At 36.6% G+C, this 19,838-nt stretch overlaps 1 long non-coding RNA gene across 1 annotated transcript in view; it reads left to right on the plus strand.

Moving 5' to 3' along the window:
• Positions 1-19,838, plus strand: part of LOC143684217 (uncharacterized) — a 306,418-nt gene that overhangs the window by 266,939 nt on the left and 19,641 nt on the right. Inside the window, exon 10 of the long non-coding RNA XR_013175912.1 lies at positions 14,331-14,473. This is a non-coding gene — a long non-coding RNA (uncharacterized LOC143684217). The remainder of the gene's footprint in view (positions 1-14,330; positions 14,474-19,838) is intronic.

The following is a 19,838-nucleotide window of genomic DNA, read 5'->3' on the forward strand; positions in this document are numbered from 1 at the left end:
CTTTTAAGGAAGAAGAGAGACTTTTTCACTGCTTCTTTAGCCAGCGAGCCTCTCCTGTGGCATTTACCCAGACCCTTCATCCGAGCTGCCAGCTTCACAGCCTGCTCTGAGGAATTGGTCTCTTCTATTCCCATGGTTGTGTGAGATTTATACACTTTATAAATCTCATATTTACAGATCTCACCAGTTGGTTCTGTTTCTCCTGAGAACCCTGACTAATACAATAACATACAGTCTTGTAATGTGCAATTGGGCTTCCAATCAAATTGAAGTCTTCTTCAACTCCATGTGGAGTCTTTTCCATTCTTGTTCTGATGTCCTTTGACACTGTTCAGCACTCACGTTTCTAGATTGTTCCATTGACTTCATGAAAGTAAAATTTCCATCTTCAACTCCTGCCTCTCTGTACTTTCATTCTGGTTAAGGACTTCACCCAGCTGGATTTGGTTGTTGTGAAAAACCTCAAACTTTTTCTGGTATTTCTACTTTCAGACATTTTCCAATATTCTCTATTACAAAATACATTATCCTTTGAGAGCTTTTAGTTGGTAACTCATTGTTGAGGCAGACTTTAGTAGATATTACAAATATCAGCACTGACAAAATAGACCAAAGCCCTTCTATAATTGGTGAGTGTTTTACAACAGCTTGGGAGCTAGATATCAAAATCATTTATATTACACAAATTTTCAGTATTTAACTATGTAATTTGCATTTTGAGTAACTTGTAAAGTTTTAGCCATAATTTTGATTTACCTCACAAATTACTTAGATTTCCATTTTTAATAACAACCTGTGAAACATACTCAGCTCAAATCTCCATTCATAATCATGTCTTTTCCCCCAAATTTACTGACATTGGCCTTCCTGGAGGAGAGAAATAATTAAATGATTGAAATTTTTAATGCTGCCTAGTTGTTTTGCCTCTTTTTCATACCTTGAACACTTATATTTGTTAACAGCTGCATTATAAACAAACTACCAGAATTATTAATGTCTGCACAGAGAAACCTCAGATAAACAACATTTTAATTATGTTAGTCTCTAATATAAGAATTCTTTATTTCCAGTTATATATGATGGGCAGGATCTGTTTTTATTCAAAGGCTCTTTTTTTATCCTCACTAGATGAGATAGAAAGAAGAGAAAAGGCTACTAAAAACTAAATCCAAAGGTGTTTCTGTGTGATTAAGTGTGTGTAATGGTGGAGTCAGAAGTTATAAGCAGAAGTTGGATGGCACAAGGAGAGTAAATGTACAACCTAAGAAGCTTGATTAAAATGATGATATTCTTAGTAGAATTTGAGCTTGAACAAATTTCCTAATATCAGATTTTTAGTAGTTTCACATTTTTAAATAATGCTAAGCTGAAAAAATGATTGAGAAAACCATCAGATGTGGTGATCTGCACAGAATGGATTCTTTTGTTTTGGATCTCTGCTCTGCTCAGTGACATCTAAAGTCTTAATTGATGAGAGTGGACATTTCTTCACAGGGCATGCAAAGAGACTGCCCTCAAATTAGACATGAAAGAGGTTAGAGACTTTCGTTGTAACTACCTTTCAATTAGTTGCATTATTTATGGAGACAAATTAGAAACAGAGTTCATTTCAGATGACAGATGATGTCTTAAATAGGGCTATGTCAGGTTACAAAAACTGTTTAGTTGGTCAGGCTGACGGCATGTCTCAGTCATTATCAAATTCATCACCCTCACATTATTAACACTTTTGTGTGGGAGATGATAAATTTAATTCCCAAAAGTTAGTTTAAGGAACACTTCCCCTCTGCCCTTCTCATCCTCAATATGTGGCTTTAGGGAAATTCATGAACTTCTCAAATTTTCATCCAGAGTGTTGACTAGTAACCCAGCTCAATAACTTTTTCTAAGTACTTGCGTTTCAGGAAGGCATTTAGAAATATACCATTTGCTACTTTTATCCCACCCCCCTACAGTTTGCAGACTGGGGAAGGAAAGACTGACAATTTTAGATAGACAGACTGATGTTAAATTCTGGTTGCATCACTTACGTACGGTGTGATCTTGGCCCAGTTACTTTGTCACTTTGATCTTCACAGTCTATATCATCTCTATCTCTTCCTCTATATCCATAGCTATATTTTACAAAATCATGTTAATAATGCACAAAAATCAATGCTATATACTGCATAAGAACACATATCTTATAAAGAGGGAAGTATTTAACACACTAGCATTGTGTCCATGAGGAGTGGGTGGAGACTGAGTGTGGGCGCTGGACCTAAAAGTGAACAAAGAACACAAAGAGGCACCCTTCCAAGAACAAAAGGGATTGATAAGAATTTTCCTTGAACTGGAAAATTCAGCTCTTCCTTCTCTACCCAAGGTTAAAACAAAAGCATAACAGAACAGAATGATGAAACTAGCACAGTGGTCTTCATTCTCGGTAGTTGTTTTTTTCTTTTTTCTTCTCTCAATGAGGAAAACATCTTCACATGTTTTCCTTCAGAAAAATATTTCAAATTTATTTTGTAGTTCCATTTGTAAGATGATTTTTAAGTAAGAGTTCCCTAACATATATTGTTTCAAATAATAAAATCCCAATAATAAGCTCCATATAATTTTCATTTTCTTGTGTTTCTAAAACAAATTCCTAGTGCATTACAGAATAACCATTGTGTAGGTTAGACTTCAGTGGGAAGACATTGAAGCAGGGCCCGGCAAATAATGACTGCTCAATAAATGGTGGCTTTGATCAATCATCTTTTTATTGTTATATTTCTATTCCTCCATTGTTTTCTCACAATCAGAGCACCCATTGACTTCACAGGGATGCTGAGAATGGGAGATTCTGTGTTGTATATAACTAAAAATGCAAAAGCTTAGCATTCAATTATTCATTTTTGAAAGCATAGCATGGGATTTATCATGGTGAAAAAAATATGCTATCCTGAGAACAGCATACCGTGGGGAAAAAAGAATTCTTTCCCCTCTCCAGAGTAATATTAACTTTACCACGTAGCTTATCTTGTGTGACTGAGCTAATTCAAGGACTCAGATTTCTTTTATATGCAGGGATTACTGAGCAAAAAAAGACAGTACAGGTAAACTTCTTAATGCAGTACCTCACACAGAGTAAGGATTCATATAAGCATTAGCTAATATTTTAAATATTACTTCCATATCTGTAGTTGCCTATACCATAGAACTAAATAAAATTATGGGGGCTCAGACACTGTGGGCATAAATTTGTTTTGGTGATCTGGTGCCTTCTATTGGGCAGCTTTGTTGATACATTTTCAGCAAACATCTTGATTGATTCTTTAAACAACCTCCTTTTATTTTTTTTCAATTTTTAATGTTTTAGAGTGTTAGAGCAATATTCACAACTCTATTTTGACTGTATGGGAAAATACTCCATTCTCATTTATCACTAGTTTGAAGATTTATATCTTCCTATTTCCGAAAGCACTGGAAGCAGCAAAGCTTTATGCAGCTTATGCATTTTTACAGGGTACAAAGTGCAAACAGACATTAAACATAAAATAATACTGCCTACATCTAAGAGAAGTAGAAGGAGTAAGTGCTTGCAAATACAAGATATGATCAGAAAATTTAAATCCATGTCCAGTACCCCGGTATGTTTTTCTAGCTGCTGACAAGAAAAAAAAAACATGATTTTTGAGTCTGCATTTTCTGACAGAGACCTTCGTTTTGGAATTAAATGTCTGCATAATCTCATAATCTATTACCGAAGATATGTGGGGTTTTTTCTTTGTTTTGCAGACAAAAGACACCATCAACTAAGAGGCACCCTTAACTGTTGCCCCCACCCAGAAATTTTGGTATCAAGCTCAGCTCTGCCTCTTTCACTCCTGACACAAAAGGGAAGGTGTTCTGTTGTTACCTTATTATTCTCATCTCCCCACCACCTCCCCTTTGGCTCCCATCCTGCCTTCCTCCTTAGAGCCCACTCCCACTTAACTACTCTATTCTCTCTGTTCGACTATTTTGCTCCACTGGCAAACACATAGCTTAAAAAAATAAAAAATAAGAAAAGCTAATTTTGCCAAGATTAACAAGAAATTATTCTCTGGTAAATACAATGAGCATTTTTCACTTTCTTTTGCTAAACTTTTTAAAAGTTATGGCCTCTTCTTCCCTCTCGTAATTCTTTCCTCCCCCCAGTTGGAGGACACAGCTTTATCTCATTTCTCATGAATCTCGCATGAGATTTCTCATGCTAACTCTTTAACTTCATTCACACGCCTACCCCGTAATCTCGGTGATCCCCAGGGATCTGACTCTGTCCCATTTCTCCTCTCACACCTGTGCAATCTTTTCTACTTGCAAAACATTAAATATACGTGACGAATGCTCAAGTCAACATTACTAAATCAGATGACTGTCCTTGTTCTCTTGACCCATAGATTCAGCAGCTATGCGCGACCTCCTTGAGGATGTCCCCCCGACACTGCAATCTCATTGGGTCTAAAAATCAATGCACCCTCTCTCGCATTCTTCCCAACTCCCTCTTCTTTCATGCACCCCTCCTTGGTGAGCTGTAACACCTCAGTCCACCTGCTCTTCAGGCCAATCTAGAACATCTGGAGTCACACGCAGCTCCTCCTCCCCGACTCCACATGTCTAGTTCCTCAATAAGCCCAAGGGGTTCTACCTTTATAATATCCCCAAGAGTTAAGTCCACTATGACTGCTTCATCTAGACCCTCATATTTCTTACAGAAAGGTTTATTGCAATTAACCTCATTCACCTCTTAATTGGTATCTTCCTCCATATCTGCTCCTTTCAATCTATTTTCCAGACTATGCCAGAGCCATCTTTTGAAGATGTAAATTTTTTAAGAAATTTATTTTGCCAGGTTCAAACCTTTTATAGTCTCTCCATAGTTATAAAAATTAACTCCAAACTGTTACTATGGCTTACACTGTTTATGCTTCAGGGTCTGACTTCTTGTGATTTCTTTCTCATCTGGCCTTTTTCCACTCCACACTTTCTACTCTGGGCTCAAACATACTGAAAATCTGCAAAGTGCAGGGAGACTTCATCGCACTGTACCTTTCCTCCATGTTCCATATGCCAATCACACCTGCTTCTGCACATACCTGTCCCTCTGTTGGGATGCAAGGCTTCACTTTCCCTTGTCTCCTCAGGTTCTCCCTTTCCCAATTTCTCTTCACCCGACTCCTACTTGGCCTTCAAGACTCGATTTGAAAACACCTCTTCTGATATGACTTCCCAGATCCAGTCCTGTGCTTTTGAACCATAGTCAACCCAACATAGAGGCCAGGGCACACCTCCAACGGTGTGTTAGATTAAAAATGGATTAGAAATGTTTCTTTTCTTTTCATTTTGCCCCACTAGTCTTCAATATCTTGTCTCTCTTATGATCTGTTTCTCTTTATTCGATCAGAAGAATTATATAATGCATGTCCTTTGCTCCTAAAAAAGCTGGCACTAACTTTAAGGCTTAACAACAGGGACTCAACCTTTGTTCCTAAATACCTCCACCCTACTCTATAGCAGGTTATTTTGCTGTGATGATTACTTTCATACTTTTTCCCTCCTTTGAAATCTTTGCTTTAGTGGTTCTATTGTATTTGCATTTTATATTGTATACTGCCTCAAATCATCTTGGAAGTAGATGGAAAATAAATGTAATAATATAACTAAACTCAAGCTTGGATTTTTCACTTGGCTCTCTGCAAACACCAGTGAGCGACATCATGGGCAAGACCTTAAACTCCAGATACACCCAAAATATGAACCTGCCACTCAGTTAGATAGCTTGTATATTGATCTTCTTTGAAATCTTGGGTCCACCGGTCTGTTCCAGGGCATAAGGGGGAGAGAGCATGCCAGATGATCAGACTGGCTTCCACACCACAAGAGTGAGAGCACTGCCTAGAGCCCCGCAGAGCCCAGAGCCTAATGACAAGTGACTAACTCAGGAAAACAGGATATGTGTAGTTGTTAATGAGAGTTGAGGGCAAAGTCACAGTGAGAATCCAGAGTGTCATTATCAATCAGAAGATAAGAGCAAGGGGTAAGGCACAAAACTGTAGTGAATGGACTGAGGTCACTATTCAGAAGTTCAGCCAGAATACTGAATCACATATAGAAACTCACATATTTTGAGAATTAGTATTCTGAAGGAAAGGTAGAAGTGGCATTCACAGGATAGTCCTAAGTTAGTATTAAAATTTGCAGCAAAATAAAGGATAGTTAGAAAATGGATTTTGAACTGTCCCATTGAAAGCTCTTCAGGGAACATCTCTCCATAGTCATAATACAAAGATATGTTTGTTTCATCTCTCCATAGTCATCAAACAAAGATATGTTTATCATTAATGATAATAATGAAGATGATATGTCTCCTGCCCCTGCAGGCTTCCTAGTGTGGAGGGATGTGATGGTTAAGTTCATGTGTCAACATAGGTTATGGTGTCCAGTTATTTGACCCAGCAAGCACGGACGTGATTGTTACTGTGGGATATTTCGTTCATTTAAATCATTAGTCAACTGATTTCATCTATGGATGATTGCATCTACAGTCAACAAAGGAGACTGTCTTCAGCAATGAGATAAGTCTCATTCAATCAGTTGAAGGCCTTAAAAGGAGAACTGATGATTTCAGCAGTCAGAAAGAAGAATTTCTATCTCTGCTTTGGCCAGCCAGCTTCTGCAGGGGAATTCATCGAAATCGTCATAAGAGGTCCCAGCTTGCAGCCTGCCCTATGGAAGTAGGACGTCTCAATCCTCATGGACACATGAGCCAGTTCCTATAATAAAATCTCATAATATTATAAATACATCCAGTTAGTTCTGTTTCTCTGGATAACTCTGACTATTATAAGGACAATCCTGCTAGGGTATGGAGAGTTCCCACAGAAAGCCAGGTCTCCCTGAGGCTCGCTCTATCCTCTGGGCAGATAGATCACAGATCAGCTGAGCAGGCAGAGGCCAAGTGCTCTGCCTTCCAACGCTTTCATTAATCCAGAGATTCAAACCCTAGAATCTAGATAATTACAATGTCCAATTAATTTTGACTATGTCCCTGAGTAATAATAATTGCTATTACATTAAAAATATTATCTTTAATCCCAAGAACAACCCTAAATGGGAGATATTATCATCCTCATTTTTAAAGATACTGAAATCAAGGCTCACAGCTTTGGGATCATGGATTTGTGTGTACAGCCCCACAGATCACAGCTCTTAAAATCAATATGTACCGTGGGGAATCATACCAAAGTGTGTTTTTATATGTTTTAAAGACAGTTCAATGTATCTGCTATGTAACTTTGGGTTAATTTTCTCTTCCAGGCTATACAGTGTGATGATTTTGAGTTTTATTTCATCACAAGTTTGGGAGAATTAGAGTTTCTGTGTTTCTTGTTGGAAAATAAAAATTTGGCTCATTCTTTAGACATTGCCACTAGTTCTAACTGGGCAGCTGTGTGTTGACCTTCTGTCAGGGCAAGAAAACCAGTCAGACTCTGAAGCTTTCACAGCAGAATGTCAACTTTGCCTCCCCAGTGTCTGGTGTCTAAATCTTAATAGCTCTCACTTCGATCGACAATGTAGAAATTCTGCACTATAGGCTTGTATTAGAGGATTTGACTGTGAACTGAATGGGAGCCAGCAGCCATCCAAATCTCCCTTAAGACATCTGATGTACAGATTATCTAGCAGAAAGATCATAAGTCTTGGCACCAAAAACCCCTAAGTTAGAATCTCAGATTTGCACCTACTGGTTGTGTGAACATGAGCATATTGTTAAATGATGACAATGGCCAATGTTTATAGAATGCTTGTTATCTAGCAGGGCACAGTGCTAAGTACTTTACATGCAGTGCTTCATTTAAACCTCATAAAATCCTGTGAGATGGGTTCTCGCCTTATCACTATTTTACCAATGTGAAAAAAAAAAAACATACACATCTATGCAAAAGTAACTTATTTGGATTTTATTATTAGGGCTTTTAAAATAAGGCAGACACCAATTAAATTTTAAAGGGCCCACATTGCAGTGCTGTGTGGAAAGTGATTTGCACAGATAGAGAATCAAAGAGCTCAATTAAGAGATTATTACATTAAAAATGGACTGGTGATATAGCTCAGTGGTAGAATTCTCTGCTGCTATGCAGGAGACCTGGGTTTGATTCTCGACCATGACCCGCCCCCTAAAAAAGAATGGAGTGGTGATAGATGCTGGCATTTCGGAATAATATAGTCATCCAAGAGACTGAGTGTCAGGAAGGTGCAGTCTTTTTTCCAATGCAGATTTGGCCATATACATTTTACTTTGCAATAAATAATACTGTATAGTCCACATAAAATGTGGGTGTTTGAGTTTTCAGAAAGTTTTAAAATTACCCGTTAGCCTTGTCAATGCAATCATTTGAATGTGCATTCGGAGTGTGTGGGGATTTGTATCAAGTTCTAAAACTTGGTTATATTATTTATTAAGAACCCAGTGATTTATACTAAAATAAAAAGAAAAGGATCCCAAGACCCATTCTTGTTTGACATTGTTTAAAATTAGATTTGAGAGTTTCATAGGATATGGCTTTCAAATTTACTAAAAGCCTTCGTCATGCTGATCCCCGCCAAATGAGATTCCTCGATGGCCCAGTGGGCTGGGCCTGCTCTGCTCTACCATGAGCTCAGTATTCACACCCATTTATTTTAAAAGTCACTCAAACTTTTAAGAATTGCAGATTGAGTTTCTGCCTCTAACATTTTCTATATTATATATTGGGAAAAAAATCTTCACGATTTCAACATTTCTCCTATATTCAGAGAAAAATGCAAATTTATATTTATACTAAGCCTATTAATTAGTCCTCTTTTCCCTAGGGAGAATGCCCTGATTCCTACAAACTCACTTATTAAAAACTTATTTAAATTTGAAAACTATTTAATTTCAACCTGGCTTTATTTCTCCTCCTCCTAAAATGATTTAATAATCTTCCTTATTTCTCATTATAACTTCTATGAGACCCCATGATATAAGAGCTACACTATTTCACCTCATAGTATTTTCATGAGGTAGGTGAAGGTTTCTAAGTGCTATATCACATACATATCAGAAAAATGAACTAAAACTAGAAAAAAATTGTATTTTAGGCCCCTGCAGCCCTACTCTGAATGTTGAAATAGATTCTTCTTTGTTATACAGCTGATTAAGCCCAGGATACAAGGAAGTTAAACCTGTATGAATCATCAAGTACACAATTTGAGATGTGGAAGACCTGGCTTCCTTCATTTCAGTGATTGACATATTTGCTAACCCTTCTCTCTTATAGCAAGCATAAATTAATAAGTACAGAATCTCAAATTCAGTAGGGTACATCCTGCATTGGAAGCAAAAATTATGAGATCAAGAATAATTGATACTGCATGTGACCCATTAAAACTGGTCTTGTTTAATGCAATACAGTTTAAAATTGTATCTCTTTTAAGTAGGCTATGCTGAATACAGGCACCCTTTTTTTTTTTTTTTTGCACTTTGCAGCAAAACTGAGCAATTCCTTCTACCATCCCGATCAGAGGATCTTGAACTGAGAGCACATGTTTAATGATGCCCGAACTAGCTATTGATTAAATACTGGCAATGTTCAGAAGAATTGAGAATCAAAAAGCCTCCCCCATGGCCAGCTCTGCCATGCTCACTTCTTAATAGATGGCAAAGGAGGATTCTAAATGAGATCTGCTGCCCTGCTCATCCTCAGAACTCTACAGGCAGTGGGATTAATTTCTGCTTTACAGTTCTTTGGAGCAACCATGTCTAAAATGTCCATCATTCTCCAAAACTGAATACAAGTGTCCCTCCTTTTCTCAAATGTTTTTTCCCCCTCCTTTTTGAAGAAAAAAAAAGTTTCTTATATGAATTTAATGCATAGAATTACATTACCTCAAATGCATAATGATTTAAAGTTTGCCATTCATTAAAATATAAATGAAGAAAAGGACAGATCCTGGGGAAGTAATTCAAGCTAAACCACCATTCCCCGTGTCAAACAAACAAACAATAACAACAACAACAAAAAGCTAACAGATGAAAAAAGAAAAAGAAAAACTATTCAAAGCCAGGACTGACGTCCCTTGTGACATTGCTTCTATTGAGTTGCTTCCTGCCCAGCGGCTCAGATATTTTTAGGATATTCTTATGTCTGGGTAGGGGATTGTGACCCAGTACTGTGAAATAAGGCTGTTTCTACACTTTTAAAAATGTGATTTCCAGTGACGGAACCACCCAGCTGTTTTACCTTCAGCAAACGTGGATGGAGCCCCCAGAGTGTGTCAGGCCCATTGCTTGGTGCTTTCCCTTTTAAAGTTCTTTAATCCCTTCAACAATCCAGTGAAAGACTCATTATAAGCTTTTTAAAGGTGTGAAAACGGAAGCTCAGAGGAATTAAATCAATTCCCCTTTATCAAACAATCAGTAAAGAGGTGAGACAGCCTTGATGCTAGAAACCAGTACAGCAAGGGTTAAAATCCAGGTATTTTGACTAATGTTCTGTTGAGCAATTCATTGCCATATACCTGCCTCATTTAATAATCCTTAATGAAAGGCTCTTTGGAAAGCTCAGATTATGTTTTTGTTGTTGTTTGTCCTTTTACTATTTTGTTTCTGTTTCCTAAAAATTATATCCTTAGGGGGAAAAAAAAACAATTACAAATAAGTATAATTAAGGAGAGAATAAAGCAGCCCTAACTCCACCACTCAGATGCAATTATTGTTAACGTTTGGGCATATTTTGTTCCACTTTCTTTCAAAATGTCTTTTTCTTTTCATAATTGAGATCATGCTACCTTTTGTTATAAATTCATACAGCACACACACATTTTATATACACACATACACACATACATCTCAATCTATATTAACCTGAAACTTTTTCTGAAACTAACTTTAATAGTGACAAAATACCTTCTCATAGATGTTTGTTTATCTTGGGTCCTTTTCTTTTTCTCTTACAAATAAGGCCAATATTAATATTTATTAGCATAAATTGTTGTCCAGATATTTTCTTTTCTTAACAAGATCTCAGGGAGATTAAATTAAAAGAAGTTAAAAGAATGGATATTTCAAAGTTTTGTTATTTATTGCCAAATGTTTCCCAAATTTTTAGTACAATTACTGATCTATCACCACTATGCAGTTGTTTCTGTTCCGTCTTCACTGGCATAAAATTTTACAGCACCTTTCAGTCTTTACTAATTTGATAAGTAAAACCATGCACATCCTCTTGCTTCGTCCATTAAATTCAGATGCTAAAAATACATTTGTCATTTTTAATTTCCTCCTACAGATTTGCTGCTGGGGTACTTGGCCTCAAGATTTCATCTGTAAAAATGATATATATATAAAACTTTATGAGGCAAACCTAATAACCCTTTGTCATCCTTGTTACAAATATGTTATCAAAGTTTACTAATGTTAATTGTGCTCGCATTAGGTTTGCATTATGTATTTTTTCTGAGTATAGAAACAACATCTTCCATGGCTAAATGTGGTAGTTTAGACTCTGAGAATGAGACTCCAAAATGCACATGCAGCACCGTTATCAAAGAGCGTTCTGGAAAACACCACCTGGGAGGGGTAAGGGAGCAGAACTGGAGAGGAGGAGTTGAACTGAGATGCAGTTGCAACAGGCCTCAGCCAGTTCTGGGTTGACGTGGGAGCTGGAATAGCTCCTTAGACTGGGTCCTCCTTTGGGCGAGGGGACTTTAAACCCTGGCACTGGCTTCGTCAGCAGGCTGCTGTAGAGGAGGGCTGTGCCTTTGGGCAAGGCGGACCCTGTCAGCTAATGACAAGTCCCTTGAGGACCTCAGTTGAGATCTATCAGCAACCAGCACTCAGCAGCTGAGGGAATAAGCATATCAGTCCTAAAATGGAATCTGGGCAACACAAAATTAGTGCAATTTGTATTATTTACTATTTCTATTAACCATATGTGTTCTTTCTTTCAGAGTTGCTTGCACATTGTCTTCTCCCATTTTTCTGTTACACATACTGTTTAATTGATTTGTTTTTTTTCTTGTCATATATGTTGCAAATGCTTTCTGTTCAGGCAATTTTTCGATGTTTTTACATATTTGTGTTTAAATTTTGATGTAGTAAAATTTGATTATCTTTTCATTTGCATTTGAGCTTTAAGAATCCTTTCTTCCATTTGGGTTGAAGAATCCTTTATCTAGCTTAGAAATAAATACTCACAGACCGTTTTATCTGGTAGCTGGGAGTTTTCTTTTGTAAGATTTAAATGTTTGACCCATTTGGAATCAGTTTTGGTGCATGTTGTGAGTTAAAGACTTAAATTATGTGTGTGGTTTTTTTTCAGCTACTTTAACATTTATCCCAATATCATTTTTCAACAGCCTTCTCATCTTCAGTAATTTCTTGTTTCTATATAATATATTGGGTTCTTTTACATACTGTCTTATTTATGCAACATATTAATCATCAATCAATCTGTTTATATTTATGACAAAAACGCATTGTCTTAGTTAATATAGTTTTATTGTATGGCTTACTACCCAGTTGCACTAACCTCCAAAGTGATCAAATTATTGATTCAGGAGTAGAAGGTGATGATCTTAGAATTTTTATACATTTTACTCATATGCACATATCTTTTCTTCATTTCTGCCATCTAGTCTATGCAGTTTGTCATTTGACAATATTTTCTATATTTTTTCTTTAATGTTGCTTAAACATTCAACCCTCTTGTCTTCTTTTAATTTTCACTCTCTTCTTTTCCCTTTTAGGATGTCAAATTATGAAAAAAAATCATAGTGCTCCTTGTTTGTTTTTAAATTCTCTCTATTTTCTAGCCCAGGCCTGGGTATATGATAAAAGTAAATCAATATTTACTGAACATTGGATGAATAATATCAGCATTTCCTTTCAGTGCCATCTCCTTGGCTCTTGACTTCTCTACACTGTAAGTTTTCTAGAGAACCTCGAAGACTTTGGTAGGAACATATGAAAAATTGTGTCACATGGAAAGTCACTTTAAAAACATATACTTTACTTTTTTCTGAAAAGACATGCATGAGGCTTTCAATGTTTAGACTGGAATATAGTTCAGGGAAGTTATAGAGATGGAATTTGAAGAACTCTAAACATCACTGACAATTTTGGAACTCATAGAACGAAAGGTCATCACTGTTTTGTCAATTGTTTTTGTTCATTCCACACATATACTGAGTCAAAGACCAACAACATAACTTGTGTGGCCCAGTGCACAATTAAAAGGTGAGGTCCATCATTAAAAAAAGGTAATAAGAGTTTCAAGACTGTAAGAGCAAGACATTTAATCAAGTGTGACCCCCTTTTGCAACTGCCCAGATTACAGTCCCGGGAAGCCAGCCCATGTTGGACACAGCCTATGCATTGCAGCATGGGGTGGTGATATAACTGGGACAAAACCAACATGATTCCTGCTTTCACAGAGCTCACTGTCTGAATGTAAAGTAAAGCAGAGTTAAGGCACTGTCAGAACCCACTTCTCTGAAAAAGAGTGCATGTGGGTTTTTGTTGTTGTTGTTGTTTTTAATGTAAGCATTAGTCAAGTGAAGCTTGGGGAAGAGACGTAGTGAATATTACAGGAAAGGAAATGTACTTTAGAGAGTGACCCTTCAAACACTGATAATTCATGTCCTTGAATAGTATTTTATTATCTTCTCTAATTCATTCAGACTTGGTTTTAGAGATTTGATTACTGTACACTTATCTCCAATCCCCAGTGTGATCTTTCAACTGCCATGTCCTTGGATAATCATTTAGCAGAATTTGTTAAATGACCATTGTTCATAGGACAACCTGCTAATAGCTAGGTAAAGATTAAGTAAAATTAAAAGCTCATGTTTACCATTAAAAATGTCATTCCCGAAAAAGCCATATAGAGGCCCTTCATAGAGTATATTTTCTTATCTATAGTGGGCACATATATGTTATGGATTGTAGCAGCTGCTGGAAATTTTCCTCTCCTCACTTTGACTCCCTAAAAGGATATTGTCTTTCAAATGTGAGAAACATTGTCTGTAAGGAAGAAATGAATTTTATCGGAATGAGAATGTTGTAGATAGCGATTATTCGGTTTGTCTTTACTTTGGGAATAATAAATATGTGACAGTTTTCTTTGGATGGGGGTGAAACGATATCAAAATATATTAGTGAAAGACCCTCAGTACCAGGTAGGAAATAGACAGAAATATATTGCCTTTAGCAACTGATTCCTCAGCATGCTCGTTATGCCCAAACAAGCACAGGATTTTTTGACATCTGTTTTATTTTGTTTCTTGCCTTCTTCCAGCATTCAAGCTGTCAGCTCTTGCTCTGTTAACAATGGGGTCTATGAGTCGGAGTATATTCACATCACTGATAAACAGTGAGGCTCTGGTGCCTTCCCCACCACCAGCTGGAATGAGATGGCAAACACTGTGAAAGGAAGTCACGGTAAGTACATATCACCTGCTGCAAAGGAACAATGTGTTGAGAGCAATACAACTTTTACCAGCATTATGTAGCATTTTGCAAGACTGTGCATTTGAAACAATATTTTTCCCTATAATCTACTTCACACGTTACTTTCCGTAAACAGCTGTTGCCTTTTTTGTCTCTGAAACCATTTGCAACTTTAAGATCATATCCACTAGCTTTTATGCGGGTATATCTGGTTATATCATTATGATTCATGGGGGGTAAGCTTGTGACAGAATTCAAGAATCTAAAGTGATATTAAGTATCCCATTGAGTTTATAAAATTCTCAAACAAAGATTTCTGAAAAATACTTCAAAATGTATAAACTAAGTAAGACGGGAGAGGGCTTTTATTCTCAATGTGAAGTTTGTTACTGAACATCAAGAAGAGATAGTCTACAGAGTAAACTGGAAAATCTGTATATATTAATAGTAGTGTTTTCAATAAGTATGTGCTTTATCTCTGTTCTTTTATTTAATTAGTTAAAATTCTCTGAAAAGTCTTGGTATGCCAACTTCTGCTTTTTATAAATTGAGGTGTCAGGATAGGGAGGGGTGTCTTTGGTCCTCTTTGCATAATCTCCACCCGACCCCTAGTAAAAGCCCCCAAATTATGAGAAATGTATTATTCAGTATGGGCAATAATTATTTCTCAATCTTAAATAATACATAAATAAAACTATACTTAAAATTTTTGATATCTTATTATTCTCTAGCATACAGTGTAAGTATATGTTATGAAAATGCAGCTTCAAGACCACATTGTTTTCCCTAAGATCCTTCTGTTTAAAAATTCTGGAACCACCACTGCTCATTTCCCAGATGGTTGCAGCCTTCTTTTCCAAATTATGTCTTTTAAGTTTTTTCTTTTCCCTAAATTCCCAACGTTTTTATTCTCCTTCCTAATATTGGAACCTAAATGAGTCACGGCCCCTTTGTCCCCTCACCTTCCCAACATCAAAGAAATGGAGCTCCTTTTGGTCTCCATATTTGACAGTTTCCTTGAAGGGGGCTACTTCTTGTACTGTTTATAGTTGTGCAAAAGTATGGCAGCGTTTCTTGCAAAAGGACTAGAGGACAATTGGGTTCCATTACTCTGCCATGGGGGCGGGACAAGGCAAAAATACCTTTATATACTGAAAGACAAAATATCTTCATTATTCTAACACAGTTAACAAAAAACTGTGTGTGAGCCACTGAGATTATGCAGGGTTTTATCTGAGCTACTATGTATGTCTTGAACTTGTGGATTATTCCCAAGGCAACCACTCAGTGTAATCAGTGGAAAGCAGCAGAAGTCATTTCCCTGAGTACCAACCCAGGTGGGTCAGAATTTACATCACTGCAGTACAGGTTCCCAAGCATGTGGCAGCTAATGTCTGTCACCTCAGAAAGTCATAGTATGCCAGAATGAATAAGGAATGACTGGGCTATTTTGGAAAGTAGTGGGAGGAATAAATAATTAGCATATTAAAATCATATTAAAATTTCTCGCTTTCAGAATTACGTGGGACACTGATATGCAAATGTGCTATGATCTAAACAAATTTTCCAAGATGGGATGAAATCAGGAAACAGATTCTTTTTTCTCTGGTATCCTGATACACGTAGTAGGAAATTCCAGTAGTCCCAAAGGAAAGCAGCCTTCCAGCTCCTATTGACATTAGCAATTACTCTACTTAACTAAGTCCTGGGTTGACATAAGCAGATTCTCTATTTACCATCCATTAATTCAACAAAAGCAGAGAGAGACTTTCTTTGTTCAACAAACATTTATGGATCACCTTTTCTTTGTTCAGCAGTAGGAAAGACTGATTTTTCTATCCCTACAAAGGTATAAATTATAAATTTAGTTGAAAAGCTAATTCTACCGTAAGCTGAAGTTGGCTAGTTGGCTAGCAGCACCTCTATACCTAGAAGTAGATCATGGGTTATTTATTCAATAAGTCTGGCTGGAGGAAGTAGGGCCTTTTGTCAATTTAGGATTTAGACCATCTCAGCATGGTTTGATTTATTTCATGTTCATGTTGGGAACTTTTTTTGTTACACATACTGTTTCTGATAATAACTATTGGGAATATTTGGATCCTACACTGTTTTGTCTCCAGTTATAACGTCAAATGATTGAGAGTATATTGATTCAGTCACATTGTTTTGTTTTATTTTTAATAGAAGTCTACAATTGGGCAAATGTGCCAAAGAGTTGATTTTAGAAAATGTTCAGCAAAATGGGATGAACGAAGGATCACCTAGTTTTTTAACCAAACTACTCACAAAAATCATTGTGTCAGTCTGAGTCAGGAGTGATTTTGCCAATACGTGTCACTGTCCAAGGCACTGAAGAGAAAAGCATCAAGGATGAGGGAAAAAAACATTATCTTAGAGAACAGCAGTGATATTTACCAAACTGTCTCTACTAAAGGAGTACAGTAAAAATCATGTTTAGAGTTAAAGAAGGGAAACCAACCGTAAAGGTGTGGAGTCACCATTTGGTGCTAGAGTGGAAGGTTTGTGAGCAAAAGCCCCACCCAGTGGTCTAGAATCTACATATCAAATGTGCCTTCATAGCAAGGTAGCTCCAGTTTTTTATGAATCAGTGATTTTATTGTGCCCAGTTTATTTCCCCCTGTTCTACCCTCCCCCCAGTAATACATTCAAATACACAAACCTCCCCTCTATAAACCACTTTTAATTAATTTCTACCAATGCATCCATTCATTCTATTAACATCTTTTTTTTTTTTTTTTTTTTTGCATAGGCAGGCACCAGGAATCGAACCCGGGTCTCCGGCATGGCAGGCAAGAATTCTGCCACTGAGCCACCATCACACTGCCCTGTTAACTGCTTTTTATAGTAGATATTTCCAACTCCCTCTCACATTCACTGTCTTACCCTTACATTTTTCTTTATTAAACAAATAATAAGTCTGTTGAAGATGAACTAGAAAACCGGTATGGGCAAAAAAGAAAAAATAAACTTCACCTTTCATCCCACAACCTCAATACCACTAGTTAGTGGTTTCACTTTTTTCACATTATGTATTCTTCCAGAAAATCTTTAGATGTTTGTTTTGTTTTGTTTAGCAATTCTGGGATAATACTTTTGGCATAGTTTTGTAAACTGACCTGGTTTTTTTTCTTACTGTGTACTCTAGGCACGGAGTTGTTAATGAATCCATGTAGGACAGCGAATTATAGTTCAACAGGTTTATTGAAGGGAGGGAAAGCAGGGAGAAAGCAGGGAAAGAGAGAGCAAGCAGGAGCCAAGTGAAACCTGCCAGCAAAAGGAAAGAAAAATGTCTTCGGCTCTTTGTTGTGGGAGCTGTGTTTTTCTTTCTTTTTCTTTTTTTTTTTACATGGGCAGGCACCGGGACTCGAACCTGGGTCCTCTGGCATGGCAGACAAGCATTCTTGCCTGCTGAGCTGTGTTTTAAAGGGAAAGCGACCCCAGGAGGTGAGGGTGCCTCTCTGCTTCCTTCTTTGCTGTGTCTGTTCTGACCTGTTTGCTCCTTATTTTTTGCCTTGAGGAATGTTGGACAAGGGGAGTCACATTGCAGCAAGGGTGGGGGGGTCACAAGTTTCAGCCGTTGTGACCTGTCATGTATCTTATGAACATATTTCTGGGTCGGTTAAGATAATTCTCTTACATAATTTCTTATAACTGCTTAGTACTCCATTGAATGGACATAGCAAAATGATCTTGATCATCTTCCTATTATCAGAAAACACGGATATTTTGTTATTGAAAACAATGCTATAATGACTAGTCTTTTAAATGTATTTTTACTCCCACCCTTAATTATTTCTTTAGCATAAATCCCAAAAAATGAAATTACTAAGTCAAATATTATAAAGCTTTTGATATGTAGCCAAATTATAGTCATGAAACCATGTCCACGTGGGATGTGAGAGGATCCATTTTTTCTCAGTGTCACCAGTTTTTGTCTCAAAGTTATCTGATTATTAGTACTTGTTGGCCTTTCTCTCTACATATTGCTCATGTATATTGAAGTTGAACTTTTGTTTATTTCATGGTCATTTTAATGAATTTTGTTTCATATCGCCTATGTAAGATCTCTCATTTTTCTATGGGCACATAACTTTAAGTTGATATGTAGGTACTTGTTATATATTGTATATATTAATGAATCTTTTAAAAGTTAATATATGTTCAGATGGGCAGACCAGGGTGTCTCAGCAGGCAGAGTTCTCACCTGCCATGCCAGAGACCTGGGTTTGATTCCCGATGCCTGCCCATGCAAAAATAAAAAATAAAAAGTTAATATATGTTCAAATAATTTTCCCCATTTGCTACTTGCTTTTTAAATAATTTTGAAAAATTTTATTGCCATTCTGAAGTATTTTCTTGTTTGTAATGACATCTAAACATATTTTCTGTCTTTTTTCCCTAAATAGATAGTTTAACTATAATTCATATTCACCAAAAAGTAAATTTTGAAATACAAAAAAGCTTAAGTAATAAATTTCAAGTATGTGGCATATATTTGAACATAACAACTATTCAAAGATAAAAACTCTGACTGAATGTTTATATCTCCAGGCTTTTGGGGGGACATCTAGAAATATGAAGATTCACACACATTTTAAAAATGAAATAGTACAGAACTTTAAATTTACTGTTGGCTTTTACTATAATAGGTATAGAAGTTTACTTAGTATCTTAAGCCTATGCAGTGTTTCATTGTATGGATTGTCATAATTTATTTGATCAGACTCTGATTAATGGAAACTTTAATTAACATCATGGTGCACAGCTTTAAATATTTGTTGGATTATTCCTTAGGAGAAATTTCCAGAACTGGAATTATTAACTGAAAATGTATACTTTTTAGGACTTTTGATACAACCTACTAAACTGACTTCAAGAAAAACTAGTTTACTTTTCCACCATGCATAAGAGAGCCAGTTCTTTTATATCACTGACACAAGAAGAGTTATTACAGAATTAAGGAAGATGAAGAAGTTGAGAAAGAAACTAGAGGGCGGGGTAAGAGATTAAAGACATAAAGAGAAAAGAATTTCACAATTTCCCATATAGGACTGAGGAATGATAGTAATAATATTATGGTAATAAAGAAGTTGATTAGGAAAGATGATTACTTGGCAGCTGAGTTTAAAGTGATGAAGGGAGTGAAGAAAGGGTATCCAATTGGAGCCGTCATACCAAGGTAGATAAGGAAGAGGCAGGCAAGGCAGACAAGAGAGCTCAAGAACATCTCCATGATATACCAGAAAGAGCATCAATATCACACTTGCTTTTGTTTTGCATCACAAACCAAGGTGAAAGAGAAATGGACTAGTGGGGGCTAAATATTCCAAAA

This window comes from Tamandua tetradactyla, chromosome 5, assembly GCF_023851605.1.
Source record: "Tamandua tetradactyla isolate mTamTet1 chromosome 5, mTamTet1.pri, whole genome shotgun sequence".
Classification (NCBI taxonomy): Eukaryota; Metazoa; Chordata; class Mammalia; order Pilosa; family Myrmecophagidae; genus Tamandua; species Tamandua tetradactyla.